Source organism: Delphinus delphis, chromosome X (assembly GCF_949987515.2).
Source record: "Delphinus delphis chromosome X, mDelDel1.2, whole genome shotgun sequence".
Taxonomy (NCBI): domain Eukaryota; kingdom Metazoa; phylum Chordata; class Mammalia; order Artiodactyla; family Delphinidae; genus Delphinus; species Delphinus delphis.
In genome coordinates, this window is record NC_082704.1 from 65,725,014 (window position 1) to 65,745,851 (window position 20,838).

The 20,838-nt window shown below is 35.9% G+C and overlaps 1 pseudogene; it reads right to left on the bottom strand.

Moving 5' to 3' along the window:
• Positions 1–911: 911 nt before the first annotated feature.
• The window catches only part of LOC132418975 (dnaJ homolog subfamily B member 6-like), a 96,617-nt pseudogene continuing 76,690 nt past the window's right edge, over positions 912–20,838 (bottom strand).

The window sequence follows — 20,838 nt, forward strand, 5'->3', positions numbered from 1 at the left end:
AGACCTAACGGTTTGGAAAATTCTCATTCTCTCCTAAAGGCAAACTATGTTGAAGTTAAGAAATGGCTTCCAAGTAACAATCAAACCCAGGGTCCTGCCAGAAAAATACTGTATGCTCTCAAGGTGAAGCTGAAGTTATAGCTCTAAAATCCTTTGTTAAGGCATCAAAAAGATACAGTGTTCTGCTTTAGAATATTAAGTTGGACAAAAATAGCACTTTAGAGTTTAAGGGTGTACCTAAGAGTATCTTCATCAAACAAGAGTATCTAAGAAACATAAAAACTTTATTATACAACCCTCCTGACATAAGACCAGGGTGAAGAAGGGTTTAATTGGAAGAAATTCAGGGTGTGGTGTTTATTCATAGGAGACCAAAATGATTTTAAAAGAATTACATTTCCAGACATACCACCAACTTTCACTGACAGGGACAAAAACACTACAAAAAGGAAAAAAGGACTTTGAACCTCCGAAACCTACTAGCAGGGAGCAAACCACAAAAGCTACGCAGTTGAAAATATAGCTTACCTAGCAAATCAAAGGAAGGATGACTCAAAGTGTGGAACCAAGAACAATGAGTAAGGACTGAGCCATTCCTGGGCAGGAATGGGGCTGAGTCCTTAATGAAGAAACTTCCAAAATTTTCCTGTCTGGATTTCAGAATTTCTATGTACTTCTTTGTGCTTCACATTTTCTCCCTATTTGAATAGGAATACCCATAGGGGTTTTATCAGTCTCGACCCTGTATGTTGGGCAAATGGAGTGCACATAACTCAGATCAAGAACTATACTTGAGGTGATTTACTTAAGAAAGTATACCTGAGAAAACTTCATCTGTGCATGGATCTGATTTAGATGATTTCACGGACTTTGAGCTGATGGTATAGTGAGATGAGACTTTTGTGGGCCTTTGTAGTGGGTAAGTGTATTTTGCATGTGGGAGGATTGTAAATAATTTGTGGCCACATGGGGGACCTATAGGGTTTTAAAATTCACATGTACTTTACATGAGGTAAAATTCACCACTTTAAAGGGTACACTTCTGTGGTTTTGTGGACATTCATTAGGTTCTGCAACCATCTCCACTATCTAATTCCAGACTATTTCTATTGATACCCCCACCCCCAAAACCAAGCCATACTTATTAGTAGTTAGTCCTAGTTTGTCTTTCCTCCCATGTGATAGCAATAACTACTCTACAGATTTCTATCTCTATAGATTTGTCTCTACAGATTTGTCTATTCTGATTACTTCATATAAATGGAATCATAGAATATGTAGCCTCTTGTATATGGCTTCTTTCACTTAGCATATTTTCAATGTTTATCCATCTTGCAGCATATATCAGTTCATTTCATTTTATTTCTGTATAATATTCCTTTGGATGGTTATGCCACATTTTATTTGTCCACATCCATTTTATTTGTCCATCCAACATTTAATGTATTGAATACATTTGGGTTATTTTCATTTTTTTAGCTATTATGAATAATGCTCTTATAACCAGTCATGTACAAGTATTGTATGGACATATGTTTTCATTTCTCTTGGGTATATACCTAGGAGAGGAATTGCTGTGTCATAAAGTAACTTTATTTTATCTTTTTGAGCAACTGCCAAACTTATTTTCCACAGCAAATGCACCATTTTACATTCCCTTATGATTTCCTTTTTAACCCATTCCTTATTTGGTAGTGTGTTGTTTGATTTCCACATTTTGTGGTTTTTCTAAATTTCCTTCTGTTACTAATTTCATATTTCATTTTACTTTAATTACAACACTTACTTTGTATGATTTAAATCCTTTTAAAATTTATTAACACGTTAATGGCTTAAGATACAATCTATCATGCACAATGTTCCAGGTTCCTTTGAGAATAATATTCTGATGAAATTGGGTGAAGTGTTCTATAGGTAACTATTAGGTCTGCTTGGTAATTAGGGATGTTCAAGTCTTCCATTTCCTTGCTGATCTTCCATCTACTTTTTCTATTATTGAAAGTAGGGTATTGACATATCCAACTCTTATGATTAAATTACCTATTTCTCCCTTCCATTCTCTCCATTTTTACTTTATATATTTTGGAGCTCTGTTGTGAGGTGCTCTGTTGTGAGGTGCTTAAATTATTATATTTTTTCCAGGGATTGATGATTTCATCATTATACAATGTCCTTTCTCAGGATTCCCTGGTGGTGCGGTGTTTAAGAATCCGCCTACCAATGCAGGGGACATAGGTTCGATCCCTGGTCCCGGAAGATTCCACATGCCATGGAGCAACTAGCCTGTGAGCCACAACTATGGAGCCTGCACGCCAGAACTACTGAAGCCTGTGTGCCCTAGAGCCCACGCACCACAACTACTGAGCCCACATGCTGCAACTACTGAAGCCTTTGCACTCTAGGGCCTGAGTGCTGCAACTACTGAAGCCCGTGAACCTAGAGCCCGTGCTCTGCAACAAGAGAAGCCACCGCAATGAGAAGCCCATGCCCCACAATGAAGAGTAGTCCCTGCTCACCGCAACTAGAGAAAGCCTGCATGCAGCAATGAAGACCCAATGCAGCCAAAAAAAATGTCCTTTCTCTCTAGTGACAATTTTATTTCAAAGTCTGTTTTGTCTGATATTAGCATATGAACTTCAGCTCTCTTGTGAGTACTGTTTCCATACACTATATTTTTACTTTCAAACAATTTGTGTCATTAAAACTAAAGTATCTGTAGACAGCATTTAGTTGGATCATTTTTTAAAAAATCCATTCTGCCAATCTCTGCCTTTTAATTCGAGAGGTTAATCCACTTACATCTAATGTAATTATGGATAAGGAAGGACTTATTTGTAGCATTTGGATATTAATGTTCCATATCTTATGTCTTTTTGGTTTCTCCATACTTATTTTATTTCCTTTTTTAGTATTAAATAGATATTTTCTAGTGTATTATTTTCATTCCCTTATCATTTCTTTTACTATATCTTTTAGTCATTATCTTACTGGTTGCCTTAGGATTACAATTAACATCTTAATTTATAACAATCTAGTTCAGAGTAACACTGACATAATTTCAATAGTATACATTTTGCTTCTATATATCTCTATTCCTCTCCCAATCTGTATGCTTCTATTGCCACAGAATACATCTTTACATGCTGTGTTCCCATTAATGCAGATTTATAATTACTGCGTTTTGCAACTGTCTTTTAAATCATATAGGGAAAAAGGAGTTATAAGCCAAAAATACAATAATACTGGCTTTTACATTTACCTATTTAGTTACCTTTCCTGCTGTTCTTTATTTCTTCATGTCGAGTTGAGTTACTGTCTAGTATCCATATATTTCAAACTAAAGGACTCTCTTTAGCATTCATTGAAGGACAGGTCTGCTAGTAAAAAAAAAACCCTCAGTTTTTGTAGATCTGGAAATGCCTTAATTTCTTTTTCATTTTTATTGTGGTAAAATATACATAAATTTTTATCATTTTAATCATTTGTAAGTAGCATTAAATATACAGTGTTTTGTAAACATCACTACTAAATCAATACCCAAAACGTTTTCATCATCCCAACCAAACCCCCATACACATTAAACAAAAACCTGAGCTTCTAACCCCATCCCTTGCCCCCAGCCTCTGGTAATCTCTGTTCTACTTTCTGTCTCTATGAATTTGCCTATTCTAGGCATGTCATAAAAGTGAAAGGATACAATATTATATTTTCATCTGTATCTGGCTTATTTCACTAAGCATAATGTTTTCAAGGTTTACCCATGGTATATCCTATATCAAAATGTAATTCCTTTTTATGACAGAATGATATTCCATTGTATGAATATACCACATATAGTTTATCCATTCACCTGTTGATTGACACTTCGGTTGTTTCCACCTTTTGGTTATTGTGAATAATGCTGCTATGAAACTTGTTACAAATATCTGAGTTCCTGTTTTGAGTTCTTTCGGATATAAACCTAGGAGTGGAATTGCTGTGTCATTTGGTAGTTCTATACTGAACCTTTTGAAAAATTGCCAAACTGTTTTTCATAGCAATTACACCTTTTTACATTCCCACCAGAAATGCACAAGGATTCTCTCAGCAAAATGTTTTATAATTTTTGGTGTACTAGCCTTTTGCCTAAATTTATTACTGAGAATTTAATTCACAAATTAATTAAATTAATTAAGTTTTTACAGGTCCCACTCAGGAAGGAATGCATTAAACACATTCACATTTCCATTCTTTGGAAATGTGACAAATGACAAAGACCCAGCTTACCAGCTTTACTTTTTTAAACCTAAGCTTATAATTACATGTTTAAACAATTGTCAAAATGTACTAAGTTGCCAGCATTCATGCACAAGTAGAAAACATCCTCAATTTATATTAAATCAAAAGTGTGTTACCATTAATGTCTTTCACTATTAAATACTGAAAAAAATTGAATTTGTGTATGTGTGTGTGTGTGTGTGTGTGTAAGATTCATCCTGGCAATACTGACTTTACAGCTGACTGACACTACTTGGCTCATGTTTCAAACACAATGCAAAAGAAGGTCTTTGCAGCTGTTAGTGTACAAAAGAATCAAAGCCACCTTAGATTACATTTAATAGAAAAGCAATGTGCATATACAGATTTACAACAATTTTAAAGACAAAAAATTATGGAACTGTTATGTGGTCCCAACAATAAACTCGAAAGCATATGACAAATAGGGGCTCCAGTGAACTCTTTATAAATACTTTACATTAGGTACAGTTATACTAGAAGTTGAATTCATTTCAAATCTTCAACAAATGTTCCTATATTTATAGTTTAACATTTCAGTTAAATGCATGCAATTACTCCTTATCCAAGCATAGCTGCTGCTCCTTGCATTTTATTGTTAAGGACTTTAACTGGCCATCTTTTTCAACTTCTAATCTTTCTTCACCATTCTTGACAATTCTCTTTGTAGTGATTTTTCTGTCATTAATTAATTTAGTAGAAGTTAACATAGATTTGAAGTTGCCCATCCCACTACCACCAAATGACATGGAAGAGAATGAAGTGAGGCCCCCATGACGTAGTGAACTGAACAATGTAAATTTGGGTCAAAAGAAGAAAATCCACCTCCAAAAGACGGAAATCCACTTAAGGCAGAGAAAAATGACCCTGTGCCCCAGCTTTTGTTTCCATGGGGCCCCTGCAATGACCAAATATGTTCTCAAGTGGGTCTTCAAAGAGGTCAAATAAAAAAAGTCTCTTCCACCAAAATATTCCCTGAAGACATCTGGATTAAGGAATCTGAAGCCAAACTCAAATGGCCTGTCAAAATGACTTCCACCTCCATCATTTAATTGTTTTTTAGCATATCTGTCATAGATGTCCCATTTTTTTAATATGTGATAACACCTCAAACACCTCATATACCTTGGCTATTTGAATTTTCTCTCCCTTTTTCTTGTCAAGATTTTTATCTGGTTGCTATGCTGATGCCAGTTTCCAATAAGCCTTTTTAATATCCTTGGCTGAAGCATGTCTCTGCATGCATAGAACTTCATAGTAATCCATCATGTTTTAGCAAGCTGTTGGAAGGAATCCAAGGACGTGGAAGCGGGTGGATAGAAGCAGCAGTGATGGGGTGATGGCCTGGGTCTCCTGTTGACTCTGGCATGGCTGTGCTGGTCATGGAGGTGCAGACGGCAGCTTCCCAAGATTTCCTTTCTCTCCTTGGATTTAAACTCTTAGATATTATTATAAATGGAATTCCATTCTTAATTTCATTTTTAGATTGTTGGTGGTGTACAGAAATACATCTGATTTTTGTTTTCATTTGTACCCTGCAATTATGAAGAACTCGCTTTTTAGTTTTACTAGCTTTCTTGCAGATTCCTTTGGATTTTCTAAAGATTAGATCACATAATCTGTGAATAGAGGTAGCTTTACCCCTTCATTTCCAATGAGGATGCCCCTTTTCTTGTATAATAGCTATTGCTAGTACTTCCAGTAAGACATGAATGGCAAATGATGAAAGTGGGTATCCTTGCCTTGTTAGTGATCTCAGGGGTAAAATTTGCAGTCTTTCATCAATGAGTATGATGTTAACTGTGGGTTTTTCATAAATGTCCTGTATCATGTCGCAGAATTTTCCCTATATTCCCAGTTTTCAGAGTATTTATCAAGAAAGGATGTTGGATTTTGTCAAATGCCTTTCCTGCATAAATTGAGATGATCATGAGGGTTTTTTCCCTTTGTTCTATTCACATGATGTATTACATTGATTGCTTTCCTTATGTTGAACCACCCTTGCATTCCTGGAATAAATTTGACTTGGACATGGTGAGTAATCCATTTAATATGCAACTGGATTTGGTTTTCTAATATTTTGTTGAGGACTTTTGCATCTATATTAATAAGGGATATTGATCTATAATTTTCTTCCTTGTTATGTCTTTATTTGGTTTTGTATCAGAGCAATGCTGTTCTCATCGAATGAGTTAGGAAGTACTTTAATTTTTTGAAAGAGTACTAAAAGTATTGTTTTTATCTCTTGTTTAAATGTTTGGCGGAAATCACCAAAATTAATTCAGGACTTAATTTTGTTGTCAGGTGTTATGTTAGTGATTCATTCTCTTTACTTGTTAGGTCTGTTGAGATTTTCTATTTCTTCTTGAGTCAGTTTAGGTGAATTGTGTATTTCAAGGAATTTATCCATTTCTTCTAAGTTATCTAATTTGCTGTACAATTTTTCATACTATTTTCTTACAATTAATTTAATTTTGTTAAGGTCAGTTGTTGTGTCACCACTTACATTTCTCATCTTAGTTATTTGTATGTACTCTCTCTCCCTGTTTTTTCTTAGTCTTACTAAACATTTGGTGATTTTGTTTATCTTTCCAAGGAACCGTCTTCTGATTTAATTAATTTTCTCTATTGTTTGCTTAGTCTCTATTTTATCACTACTTTGATCTTTATTATTTCCTTCTTTCTGTTACCTTTGGGATAGTTTCTTCTTCTTTTTCTGGTTCCTTCAGGTGTGAAGTTAGGTTACTGATCTGAGACCTTTATTCTTTTTAGATCTACATAATTACAGATATACATTTTCCTCTAACAACTGTTTTCACTGCATAGTATAATTTTAATGTGTTTTTATTTGCACTTGTCTCTAAGTATTTTCTAATTTCCATTACAATTTCTTCTTTGACCAATTGGCTGTTTGAGTGTGTTGTTTAATTTTAATATATTTGTGATTTTATTAGTTCCTTCTGTTGTTGATATCTAACTTCATCCTGTTGTGGTCAGTGAAGATACTTTGTACGATAACCATCTTTTTACATCTATTGAGACTTGTTTTGTAGCTTAAAATATACTCTGTCCTGGAGAAAGTTCCATGTGCATGTGAGAGAATGTGTAATCTGCTGTTGTTGTGTAGAATGTACTTTATATATGTCTGTTAGGTGTATTTGGTTCAGAGTTGTTCAAGTCCTCTAATTCCTTACTTATTTTCTGTTTGGTTGCTATTTCCATTATAGAAAGAGAAGTATTGAAGCCTCTCACTCTTATGAAGAACTACCTATTTCTTCCTTCAATTCTGTCCAGTTTCCTTCATATATTTTGAGGATCTGTTATTAGGTTTGTAAATGTTTACAATTGTTATGTCTTCTTGTTGAATTGAATATTTTATTAATATATAATTCCTCCACCTACTATAAACTTCTTGATTTAAAATCTACTTTATTTCATATTAGTATAGACACGCCTGATCTCTTTCAGTTACTATTTGCATGGAGTCTTCTTCACTGTCAATATATTTGTGTGTTAGATCTAAAATATGTCTGTTTTAAAAAATTTTTTTAACAAATTTATTTATTTATTTTTGGCTGCATTGGGTCTTCATTGCTGTGCATGGGCTTTCTCTAGTTGCGGCGAATGGGGGCTACTCTTCCCTGCGGTGTGTGTGTTTCTTATTGCGGTGGCTTCTCTTGCTGCAGAGCGCAGGCTCTAGGCATGCGGGCTTCAGCAGTTGTGGCGCGCGGGCTCTAGAGTGCGGGCTCAGTAGTTGTGGCGCATGGGCCCAGTTGCTCTGCAGCATGTGGGATCTTCCTGGACCAGGGATCGAACCGTGTCCCCTGCATTGGCAGGTGGATTCTTAACCATTGTGCCACCAGGGAAGTCCCCATGAGTCTCTTTTAGATACAATATAGTTTGATCATGTTTTATCTATTCTGCCAAGCTATGTCTTTTGATTAAAGATTTTTTACATTCCAAGTAGTTATCAATCAGGAGGTACTTCTTCTGCCATTTTGCTATTTGTTTACTATATGCCTTATGGCATTTTTGTAACTCATTTCCTACCATTTTACTGACATCTTTTGTGTTTGGATGATTTTTTTTCTAGTGAAACATTTTGATTCCCTTCTTATTACTTTTAGTGTATATTCTATACATAGGTACTTTGTGGGTACACTGATCATTACATTTAGCACCTTAAAGTTATAACAGTCTAATTAGAATGTATACCACCCTTGAATGTAAGTTGGTGCAGCCACTATGGAAAACAGTATGGCGGTTCCTCAGAAAACTAAAAATAGAATTACCATATGATCCAGCAATCCCACTCCTGGGCATATAACCGGACAAAACTATAATTCAAAAAGATACATGCACCCCAATGTTCACAGCAGCACTATTAACAATAGCCAAAATATCAAAACAACCTAAATGTCTATTGACAGAAAATGGATAAAGAAGATGAGGTACATATAAACAACATATAAACTACTCAGCCATAAAAAAGAACCAAGTAATGCCATTTATGGCAACCTGGATGCAAACAGATATTATCATACTAAGTGAAGCAAGTCAGAAATAGAAAAATACCATATGATATCACTTATATGTGGAATCTGAAATACAGCACAAATGAACCTATCTACAAAACAGAAACACACTCACAGACCTAGAGATCAGACTTGTGGTTGCCAAGGGGGATGGGGGGAGGGAGAGGGATGGACTGGAAGTTTGGGGTTGGTAGATGCAAACTATTACATTTAGAATGGATAAACAAAACGGTCCTACTGTATAGCAAGGGGTACTATATCCAATGTCCTAGGATAAAACAAAATGGAAAAAAATATTTAAAAAAAGAATGTCTATATGTGTATAACTGAGTCACTTTGCTGTACAGCAGAGATTGGCACAACACTGTAAATCAGTTACACTTCAATTAAAAAACAAAAAAGAATGTATACCACCTTAACTTCAATATCATACAAAACCCCTGCTCCAGTAGAGCTCTGTCCTTCCCTCTTTCTATCATTGATGACATAGACTACACAGTTATAAATTGTGTGCCCAATAAATAGAATGATAATTCTAATGCATTTATCTTTTCAATCATGTAGAAAATAAAAATTGGCATTACACAATTTCCCATGTATTTATCTTTACCAGATATTTATTTCACTAATAATTACCGATGTTGAATATTTTTTCATGTGCCTGTTGGCTATCTGTATGTCTTCTTTGGAAAATGTCTATTCATTTCCTCTGCCCCCCTTTTTAATCAGGTTGTTTGCTTTTGTTTTTGAGTTCTATGAATTCTTTATATATTTTGGATATTAACCCCTTATTGGATATATGATTTGCAAATATCTTCTCCCATTCAGTAGGTTCTCTTTTTGTTTTGTTGATGATTTCCTTTGATAGGCAGAAACTATTTAGTTTAATGTAGTCTCATTTGTTTTTGTTTTGGTCCCCATGCCTGAGGAGACATATCCAGAAAGATAATGCTGCGACTGATTTCAAAGAGCATACTGCCTATGTTTTATTCTAGTTTTATGGTTCCAGTTCTTACATTCAAAGCTTACATACAATCCATTTTCAGGTGATTTTTCTTTATGGTGAAACAAGGTGATCGATCTAGTTTCATTTTTCTTTTTGCTTTGCATGTGACTGTCAAGTTTCCCCAACATCATTTACTGAAAAGAGTATTGTTTCTCCATTGTATGTTCTTTGCTACTTTATCATAAATTAATTGCCCACATATGTCTGAGTTTCTGCCAATACCATGCTGTTTTGATTACTATACCTTTGTAATATACTTTGAAACTAAAGAGTGTTACACCTCCAGATTTGATCTTTTTTCTCAGGGTTGCTTTGACTATTTGGGGTATTTTGTGGTTCCACATAAATTTTAGAATTTTTTTGTTCTATTTCTATGAAAAATGTCCTTAAGATTCAGACAGGAATTGCACTGAATGCATAGATTCTTTTAAATAATATGGACATTTAAACAATGTGAATTCTTCCAATCAATGAGCAGGAAATATCTTTCCATTTATTTGTGTCTTCTTCAACAATATCTTCTACTCTTCAGAGTCCAGGTATTTCACCTCGTTAAATTTGTTCCTGGGTGTATTATTCTTTTTGATACAACTGTAAATGGGATAGTTTTCTTCACTTCTCTTTCTGACAGCTCATTATTACTGTATAGAAATTTAACAGATTTCTGTGTATTAATTTTCTGTTCTGCAACTTTACTGAATCCATCTCTTATTTATAATAGTTTTTTGGTAAAGTTTTTAGAGCTTGATGATCTGTCCTTTGATGAAATTGGGGTGCTAAAGTACCCTGCCATTATTGTATTGTCAAATTTCCCCTTTATATCTGTATTTGCTTTATATACTTAGGTACTCCTACATTGGATCCATAAATGTTAAAAAGTAAAATATACACTTCTTGTATTCATCCCTTTATCATAATATAATGCCCTTCTTTGTCTGTTGTTGAGACTTTGCTTTAAAGATTTTTCCTGATATTATTGGTACCACCCCTTTCTTAACATTTCCATCTGCATAAAATATCTTTTTCCATCCCTTCATTTTCAGTATGCATGTATGTTTAGTTCTGAAGTGAGTCTCTTGTAAGCGTCATATAGATGGGTCTTGTTTTTTTTATCCAGCCACCCTATATCTTTTGATTGGAGCATTTAGTCCACTAACATTTAAAGTAATTATTGATAGGTATGTACTTATACCTGTTTTCTGATTATTTTTGTCAGTTTTCCCTGTTCTTTTCTTCTTCTTTTAGTTTCTCTACATTTCGTTTGATGATTTCCTTTAGTAGTATGCTTGTGTTCATTTTTCTTATTGACAGTAACACAATAAAAGTGGGGGACTTTAACAACCCCCTTACATAAATGGATAGATAATCCAGACAAAAAATAAACAATAAAATACTGGGCTTAAATGACATATTAGACAAGTTGTACTTAATTGATATATATATAAAGCATTCCATCCGAAAGCAGCAGAATACACATTCTTTTCAAGTGTGCATGGAACATTCTCCAGGATAGATCACATGATAGGCCACAAAACAAGCCTCAGTAAATTTAAGAAAATTGGAATCATATCAAGCGTCTTTTCCGACCACAATGCTATGAGACTAGACATCAACTACAAGAAAAAAACTGCAAAAAGCACAAACATGAGAAGGCAAAACTATATGGACTAAACAACCAATGGATCACTGAAGAAATCAAAATGGAAATTTAAAAAACTACCTACAGAAAAATGAAAATGAAAAGACAACAGTCCAAAACCTATGGGATACAACAAAAGCAGTTTTAAGAGAGAAGTTTATAGTGACACAAGCTTACCTCAGGAAACAAGAAAAATATCAAACAACATAAAATTATACCTAAAGGAACTAGAGAAAGAAAAACAAATAAAACCCAAAATTAGAAGTAAAGAAATCGGGACTTCCCTGGTGGAGCAGTGGCTGGGAATCTACCTGCCAATGCAGGGGACATGGGCTTGATCACTGGTCAGGGAAGATCCCACATGCCATGCAGCAACTAAGCCCATGTGCCACAACTACTGAGCCTGCATTCTAGAGCCTGTGAGCCACAACTACTGAGCCCGCATGCCACAACTACTGTAGCCCACGTGCCTAGAACCCAAGTTCCACAACAAGAGAAGCCACTGCAATGAGAAGCCTGCACACCACAATGAAGAGTAGCCCGCACTCACTGAACCTAGAGAAAGCCCACATGCAGCAACAAAGAACGAATGCAGCCAAAAATTAACTAATTAAAAAAAAGAAGAAGTATGAGGTATCACCTCACGCCAGTCAGAGTGGCCATCATCAAAAAAACTAGAAACAATAAATTCTGGAGAGGGTGTGGAGAACAGTGAACCCTCTTGCACTGTTGGTAGGAATGTAAATTGATACAGCCACTACGGAGAACAGTATGGAGGTTCCTTAAAAAAATAAAAATAGAACTACCATGTGACCCAGCAATCCCACTACTGGGCATATACCCTGAGAAAACCATAATTCAAAAAGAGCCATGTACCACAATGTTCATTGCAGCTCTATTTACAATAGCCAGGACATGGAAGCAACCTAAGTGTCCACTGACAGATGAATGGATAAAGAAGATGTGGCACATATATACAATGGAATATTACTCAGTCAGAAAAAGAAACGAAATTGAGTTATTTGTAGTGAGGTGGATGGACCTACAGTCTGTCGTACAGAGTGAAGTCAGAAAGAGAAAAACAAATATCATATGCTAACACATATATATGGAGTCTAAAAACAAACCAAAAAAAAAGGTTATGAAGAACCTAGGAGCAGGACAGGAATAAAGACGCAGATGAAGACAATGGACTTGAGGACACTGGGAGGGGGAAGGGTAAGCTGGGACGAAGTGAGAGAGTGGCATGGACTAATATATACTACCAAATATAAAATAGATAGCTAGTGGGAAGCAGCTGCATAGCACAGGGAGATCAGCTTGGTGCTTTGTGACCACCTAGAGGGGTGGGATGGGGGGTTGGGAGGGAGACGCAAGATGGAGGAGATATGGGGATATATGTATATGTATAGCTGATTCACTTTGTTATAAAGCAGAAACTAACATACCATTGTAAAGCAATTATACTCCAGTAAAGATGTTTAAAAATAAAAGTAAAGAAATCATAAAGATCAGAGCAGAAATAAATGAAATAGAGACTAAAAAAATAGAAAAGATCAATGAAACTAAAAGCTGTTTTTTTTTAAGATAAACAAAATTGATAAACCTTTAGCCAGACTCATCAAGAAAAAAAGGAAGAGGGTCCAAATCAATAAAGTAAGAAATGAAAAAGGAGAAGTTACAACCGACACCACAGAAACACCAAGGATCAAAAGAGACTACTACAAACAACTATATGCCAATAAAATGAACAACCAAGAAGAAATGGACAAATTCTTAGAAATATACAATCTTCCAAGACTGAACCAGTAAGAAATACAAAATATGAACAGACCAGTTAGCAGTAATGAAACTGAATCAGTAATTTAAAAACTCACAACAAACAAAAGTCCAGGACCAGATGGCTGCACAGGTGAATTCTACCAAACAGTTAACTAAGTGTTAACACCTACACTTCTTAAAGTATTCCAAAAAACTGCAGATGAAGGAACACTTCAAAACTCATTCTATGAAGCCAGCATCACCCTGATACCAAAACGAGACAAAGGTATCACAAGAAAAAGAAAATTACAGACAAATATAACTAACAGACATAGATGTAAAAATCCTCAACAAAATATTAGCAAACCGAATCCAACAATACATTACAAGGATCACACACCATGACCAAGTGGGATTTATCCCAGGGATGCAAGGATTTTTCAACATCCACAAATCAATCAATGTGATACACCACATTAACAAATTGAAGAATAAAAACCATATGATTGGGCTTCCCTGGTGGCGCAGTGGTTGAGAGTCTGCCTGCCGATGCAGGGGACACGGGTTCGTGCCCCGGTCTGGGAGGATCCCACATGCTGTGGAGCGGCTGGGCCCATGAGCCATGGCTGCTGAGCCTGCGTGTCCAGAGCCTGTGCTCCACAACGGGAGAGGCCAGAGCAGTGAGAAGCCCGCATACTGCAAGAAAAAACAGAAAACAAAACAAAACAAAAAATCCATATGATTATATCAATTGATGCAAAAAAAGCTTTTAACAAAATTCAACATCCATTTAGGATAAAAACTATCCAGAATGTGGGCATACAAGGAACATACCTCAACATAATAAAGGCCATTTATGAGAAACCCACAGCAGACATCATACTCAACAGTGAAAATTTGAAAGCATTTCCTCTAAGACTGGGAACAAGACAAGGACACCCACTCTCACCACTTTTATTCACCATAGTATCAGAAGTCCTAGTCATAGCAATCAGACAAGAAAAAGAAATAAAAGGAATTCAAGTTACTATACTTTTCAAGTTTAAATATTCTATTTAGTTGCTCTTTATATAATTTCCATTTTTTTATTGATATTCTCACTTTGGTGAGACATTTTCTCATACTTTTCTTTAGTTTGTTAGATAATAGTTTCCTTTAGCTCTTTGAACACTTCAAAACTCATTCTATTAAACTCATTTAAAACAACCAACTTAAAGTCTTTGTCTAGAAATACATCATTTGTGCTTCCTCAAGCATGTTTGCATTGATTTTTCTCTTGTTAATATGCCATATTTTCTTTTTTTATATAAATTTATCTTTGGCTGCATTGGGTCTTCATTGCTGCAGGCAGGCTTTCTCTAGTTGTGGTGAGCAGGGGCTACTCTTCATTGCGGTGTGTGGGCTTCTCATTGAGGTGGCTTCTCTTTGTTGTGGAGCATGGGCTGTAGGTGTGCAGGTTTCAGTAGTTGTGGCACACAGGCTCAGTAGTTGTGGCCTGCAGGCTCTAAAGCACAGGCTCAGTAGTTGTGGCACATGGGCTTAGTTGCTGCATGGCATGTGGGATCTTCCTGGACTAGGGCTCAAACCCGTGTCCCCTGCATTGGCAGGCAGATTCTTAACCACTGTGCCACCAGGGAAGTCCCATATTTTCTTTTATTAAAATGTCTGTTAGATTTTTCTTGAAAAGTGGACATTTTGAGGATGTCCATATTATAATATGGCAGCTATAGAAATTAGATTCTCACCTCTCCCCAGGATTTTTTTATTAATGCTGCCTACTGATCTTTTGGTGACTTTTTTTTTTGAAAAAAAATCCTCAAATTCATTTTAAATGGTAGCCTTTTAATACAAGCATTCTTTTTCTCTGAAATTTTATTGAAGTATAGTTAATTTACAATGTTGTGTTAATTTCTGCTGTACAGCAAAGTGACTCAGTTATACATATATATATGTTCTTTTTCATATTCTTTTCCATTATGGTTTATCACAATATACTGAATATAGTTCCCTGTGCTATACAGTAGGACCTTGTTGTTTATCCATCCTATACATAATAGTTTACATCTGCTAATCCCAAACTCCCAATACTTCCCTCCCCTACTCCCCTCCTCATTGGCAATCACAAGTCTGTTCTCTATGTCTGTGAGTCTGTTTCTGTTTCATAGATATGTTCATTTGTGTCATATTTTAGATTCCACATATAAGTGATATCATATGGTATTTGTCTTTCTCTTCCTAAATTACTTCACTTAGTTAATTTAAGCTTTCTTAATAATGTTGTTTCTTCTTACTAAATCACATGAAAGTGAATATGTTTTTAGATCACTGTCCTTAAGTCATTTTCTGCATTATTGTTGTATTTCCCCCAGTTCCTCTCAACAGTCATTTGAATCTATCTACTTGTGGTTCTTTTACTTCATAGATATTAACATGCATGGTTCTTTCCTGAAGGATTCTGTCCTTGCATTTTAGTCTACTTGTATTTTTATCAACCCTCTATAATATTTTAATGGATTTGTTAATATTCATTCTCCTTTTTTATAGCTTAATAAAGATGCTACAGAAACCAAACCAAGTATAAGACCAGGTCCACAGAGCTCAGCAGTGCAGATGGATGTCAAAGATGAAGAGACTTGCTGGAACGTGATTAAACCCTTCTTCAGGAATGACTCAAAGCTGAGATGCTTAGAGAAAGAAGATAAAACACCACTCTGTATAGCAACATGACTGTTTTACTTCAGCTACCACAATCTTTTAATGAGTTTACAAACCACATTACTAATGTATGTGGTAAGCTGTTACTTATAACAAGTCTGCTATTAATCTCCAAACTTTTTAACTGAAGCTGGAATGGAAAAAACATTAGAATGACCAAGTTACTCAATTACCTAACTAAGCTATAACCTTGCATACCACTTAAATAAATAATGAGATGTTTTTTAAATTTACACCAAGCATGCTATTCTTTCTCATCAATTAAAACTATTATCCCACAGTTTGTTGAGTTTAAAATAATAATATAAATAACCACTAAAAATATACTAGCAAAACTGAATAAGGGCATGAGTGTGTGTGTGTGTGTGTGTGTGTGTGTGTGTGTGTGTGTGTGAGAAAGGGAAAAGAGACAGAGTAGTTACTTGCATAGCTGCATAATTATTTCAATATTCCTTTCATTTTACACATTTCTTTTTATAGAGGTCTCATTATTACATAAATGCAGTTGACTCTTGAACAATGTGGGGGCTAGGGGCACCAAACCCTCATTCAGTCAAATACCTGCATATAACTTTTGACTCCCTAAAAACTTTACTAATAGCCAACTGTTGACCAGAAGTCTTACTGATAACATAAACAGTCAATTAACACATATTTGTATGCTATATGTATTATATATTACATTCTTACCATAAAGTAAGCTAGAGAAAAGAAAATGTTAAGAAAATCATAAGAGAAAATACATTTACAGTACTGTAATATATTAATTGATACCATAAGTTTACATCATCTGTTTACAAGATGAATCATCTGTGAGTACCCACAACAGTCTTATATGATACAAAACACTTTAGATGTTATACATATTATTAACACTAGACATCAAAAATGAAACAATGTGAAAAAAGAAATTAATATTTATTTACAGGTATAATGATTCATGCATTGATAAGAAAGATTGCTTTATGGTAGTCTAGTGTAATCAATATGATAGCCTATACACTAATGAATGAAATGTTATAAAAATTTTATGGTATGCAATATTACAGTCACATTCTTAATACAGTATTGGAAATGTTATTACACTTTTAAAAAAACCACTTACCTGTGATGATAAGGCTGATGCACAGTTTCTCTAATAACGAGAGGCATACTGTAATGTAATTCTTTGAAAGTAAAGTTATAAAACAGTAAGAAAACTAACCCACTACTAATTTTATATTAAATGTCATTCACATTATGCCTATGTAAGGATAGGTTACCCAGCTCAATACAAGTCTTGTACAGGATGTGATATACAATGAATACTTAGGGGATGATGATGACAATGGTGACAAAAAAGGTCCCATAGAGTTTTTGCTGTAAGTTTATTAGATTTTCATATGAAGACATTCACAGACATACACAATAGATAAGTTTCTAAACTGTAGGGCATGATGATTATTTGCTACCGTTAAGTGGAAGTGGATCATCGTAAATTCTTCATCTTCATCATCTTCATATTGACTAGACTGAGGAGGATGAGGAGGGTTTGGTCTTGCAGTCTCACTGCTAGATTGTCTAGCGTCAATTTGTTTTCTGGTGCTGCTTCTAAGTCTTCTTACTTGTCGTCTGGCACTGGTTCAGAAGCACTCATCTCCATCAAGTTGTCATCTGTTAATTCCTCTGGTATGGTGTCTGTTAACTCTTGAATTTCTCAATAGATCCATATCTTGAATCACTCACTCTCCCCATCTTTTTGGCCATATCCACAATCTATTTCATGATTTCTTTGATGGCTCTGTCCTAAATCCTGTGAAGTCATGCACAACATCTGGACAGTTTTTTTCCAGCAGGAATTTATTGTTTTGGGCTTGATGCCTTTCATGGCTTTTTCTATAACAATGATGGCATCTTCAATGGTGTACTCCTTCCAGACTTTCATGATGTTCTCTCTATCGTGGTTCTCGTCTATAGCATTGACAATCTTTCCCATACAGTACTGTGTGTGATGAGCCTTAAAGATCCTTATGACCCTCTCTCTGACCTAGAGGCTGAATTACAGACGTGTATTTGGGGGCATAAACCACTTTGACGCCCTCAGTATTGGACTCATGGGGTTCTGGATGGCCAGGGGCATTGTCCAATATCAAAAGAACCTCAGAAGGCCATCCCTTACTGGCAAAGTATTTCCTGACTTCAGGGACAAAGCATTAATGGAACCAATCCAGAAAAAAGGGTTGTCGTCCAGTCCTTCTTGTTGTACAACCAAAAGACTGGCAGTTGGTGTTTACCTTTTCCCTTCAAGGCTCGGGGGTTAGCTGCTCTATAGGTAAAGGCAGTCCTGTTCATAAACCCGACTCCATTTGCACAAAACAGTAGAGTTATCCTACCCCTTCCTGCCTTAAATTCTGATGGTTGCTTCTCTTCCTTACTAATAGAAGTCCTTTGTGGCATTTTCCGCCCAGAATAAGGCACTTTTGTCTGCGTTAAAAACCTGTTCAAGAAGATACCCTTTCATTGGGACAGTGGCCATGGATGTTGGAATCTGCTAAGGAGTGTGTAACAACTCACCTGCCAAATTAACTAGCCCTGAAAATGGATGACGCTGGAGAGTTGGGCCCATACCTGACTGTCGCAATGACCAACAAACCCATGAAAAGAAGATCAACATCACTAAGTACTAGAGAGATGTAAATCAAAACTACAATGAAATATCACCTCACACCAGTCAGAACGGCCATCATCAAAAAAATCTACAAACCATAAATGCTGGAAAGGATGTGGAGAAAAGGGAACCCTCCTACTCTGTTGGTGGGAATGTAAATTGGTACAGCCACTATGGAGAACAGTATGGAGGTTCCTAAAAAAACTAAAAATAGAACTACCATATGACACAGCAATCTCATTACCGGGCATATACCCAGAGAAAACCATAATTTAAAATGATGCATGCACCCAGATGTTCATTGCAGCACTATTTACAATAGACAGGACGTGGAAGCAATCTAAACATCCATCAACCGAGGAATGGATAAAGATGTGGTACATATATACAATGTAATATTACTCAGCCATTAAAAGGAACGAAATTGGATCATTTGCAGAGACGTGGATGGACCTAGAGACTGTCATACAGAATGAAGTCAGAAAGAGAAAAACAAATATCATATAATATCACTTATATGTGGAAATCTAGAAAATGGTACAGATGAAAAAAAAAAAAAAGAAAATGGTACAGATGAACTTACTTGCAAAGCAGAAATAGAGACACAGATGTAAAGAACTTATGGATACCAAGGGGGGAATGGGGGTGGGATGAATTGGGAGATTGGGACTGACATATATACACTATTGTGAATAAAACAGATAACTAATGAGAACCTACTGTATAGCACAGTAGTACTCAGTGCTGTGTGGTGACCTAAGTGGGAATGAAATCTAAAAAAGAGGGGATATATGTATACGTATAACTGATTCACTTTGCTGTACAGCAGGAACTAACACAACATTGTAAAGCAACTATACTCCAATAAAATTAGTTAAAAATCAATAAAATACATATTTTTAAAAAAGACATCCTTTCTCCTCAGTGATTTTCTTAATGGTATCTGGGAACTTGTCTGCTGCCTCTTCATTAGCAGAAGTTGGTTCTCTTGTTATCGTGACATTTTTTAAGCCAAACCTCTTTCTAAAATGATCAAACCATCCTTTTCTGGCATTAAATTCTCCAGCTTTAGATCCTTCACCTTCCTTTTGCTTTGCCATATACTGACATAGCTTTATCTTGAATCATATTAGAGTCTATAGGCATGACTTTCTTATACCAATCCTGCACCCACATAGAAGCTGCATTTTCAATAGGAGATAAAAAGTTATTTCACAAAAAGTGCAAGGTTTTTAGGTCTGTTGCTAGCCACAGCAAGGACGTTATGAATTTCGTTTTCTTTCCTTTTCTTACAATAATCCTTATACTGGATTTATCTTGAAATGGCAGGTGCATGTCAAGCAATTCAACTTTTTCTTATAATGTCACAACTTTTTTCTGCTTCTTGGGAGCACTTCCAGCATCACTAGTGGCACTTTGAATGGGTCCCATGATGTTATACAAGGTTTACTGTATTGCACTAAACATGAAAAATACACAAAAACAGGGCTTCCCTGGTGGCGCAGTGGTTGAGAATCCGCCTGCCGATGCAGGGGACATGGGTTCGTGCCCTGGTCTGGGAGGACCCCACATGCCGCGGAGCGGCTGGGCCCATGAGCCATGGCCGCTAAGCCTGTGCATCCGGAGCCTGTGCTCCTCAGCAGGAGAGGCCCGTGTACCGCAAACAAACACAAAAACAAGCAGAAATCACTTTTTACTGTTATGCAATTTACTGGGGACAAACCACTCACACAAAGATGATTAACATCACACAGTGTTTCAAGCAGATCCTCCCAACACTTGCTCTCACCACAATAGCAATAGGAGGTGGCTACAAAATACAAGTGATGGTACACGACTCAGGAGGACTATATCACAAAAGGCATTGGAGGCTTCTTCCTTGCTCTCTCTCTTGGATTGTTCACTCTGGGAAAAGCCAACTGCTATATGCTGAGGCCCGCATAGAAGGAATGAAATATTCCTACCAAAAGCAATGTGACTGAGCAATCTTATAAGTGAATCCCACAACCCAGTCAAACCTTCAGATGGTTCCAGTCTCAACAGACTCCCTGGCTCCAATATTCTGAGAAATGCTGTGCCAGAACTATTAGCTAAGCTATACCTGAATTTCTAATTCCTACAAACTGTGAGGTAATTAATGTTTGTAGTTTTAAGCCTTCATATTATGGGCCAATTTTTTACACAACAGTAGATAGCTCATAAACCTACTTGTAAAGAAAACAAAAGTTTTAAAATTTTAGGAGCAATCCTGAAAAATATA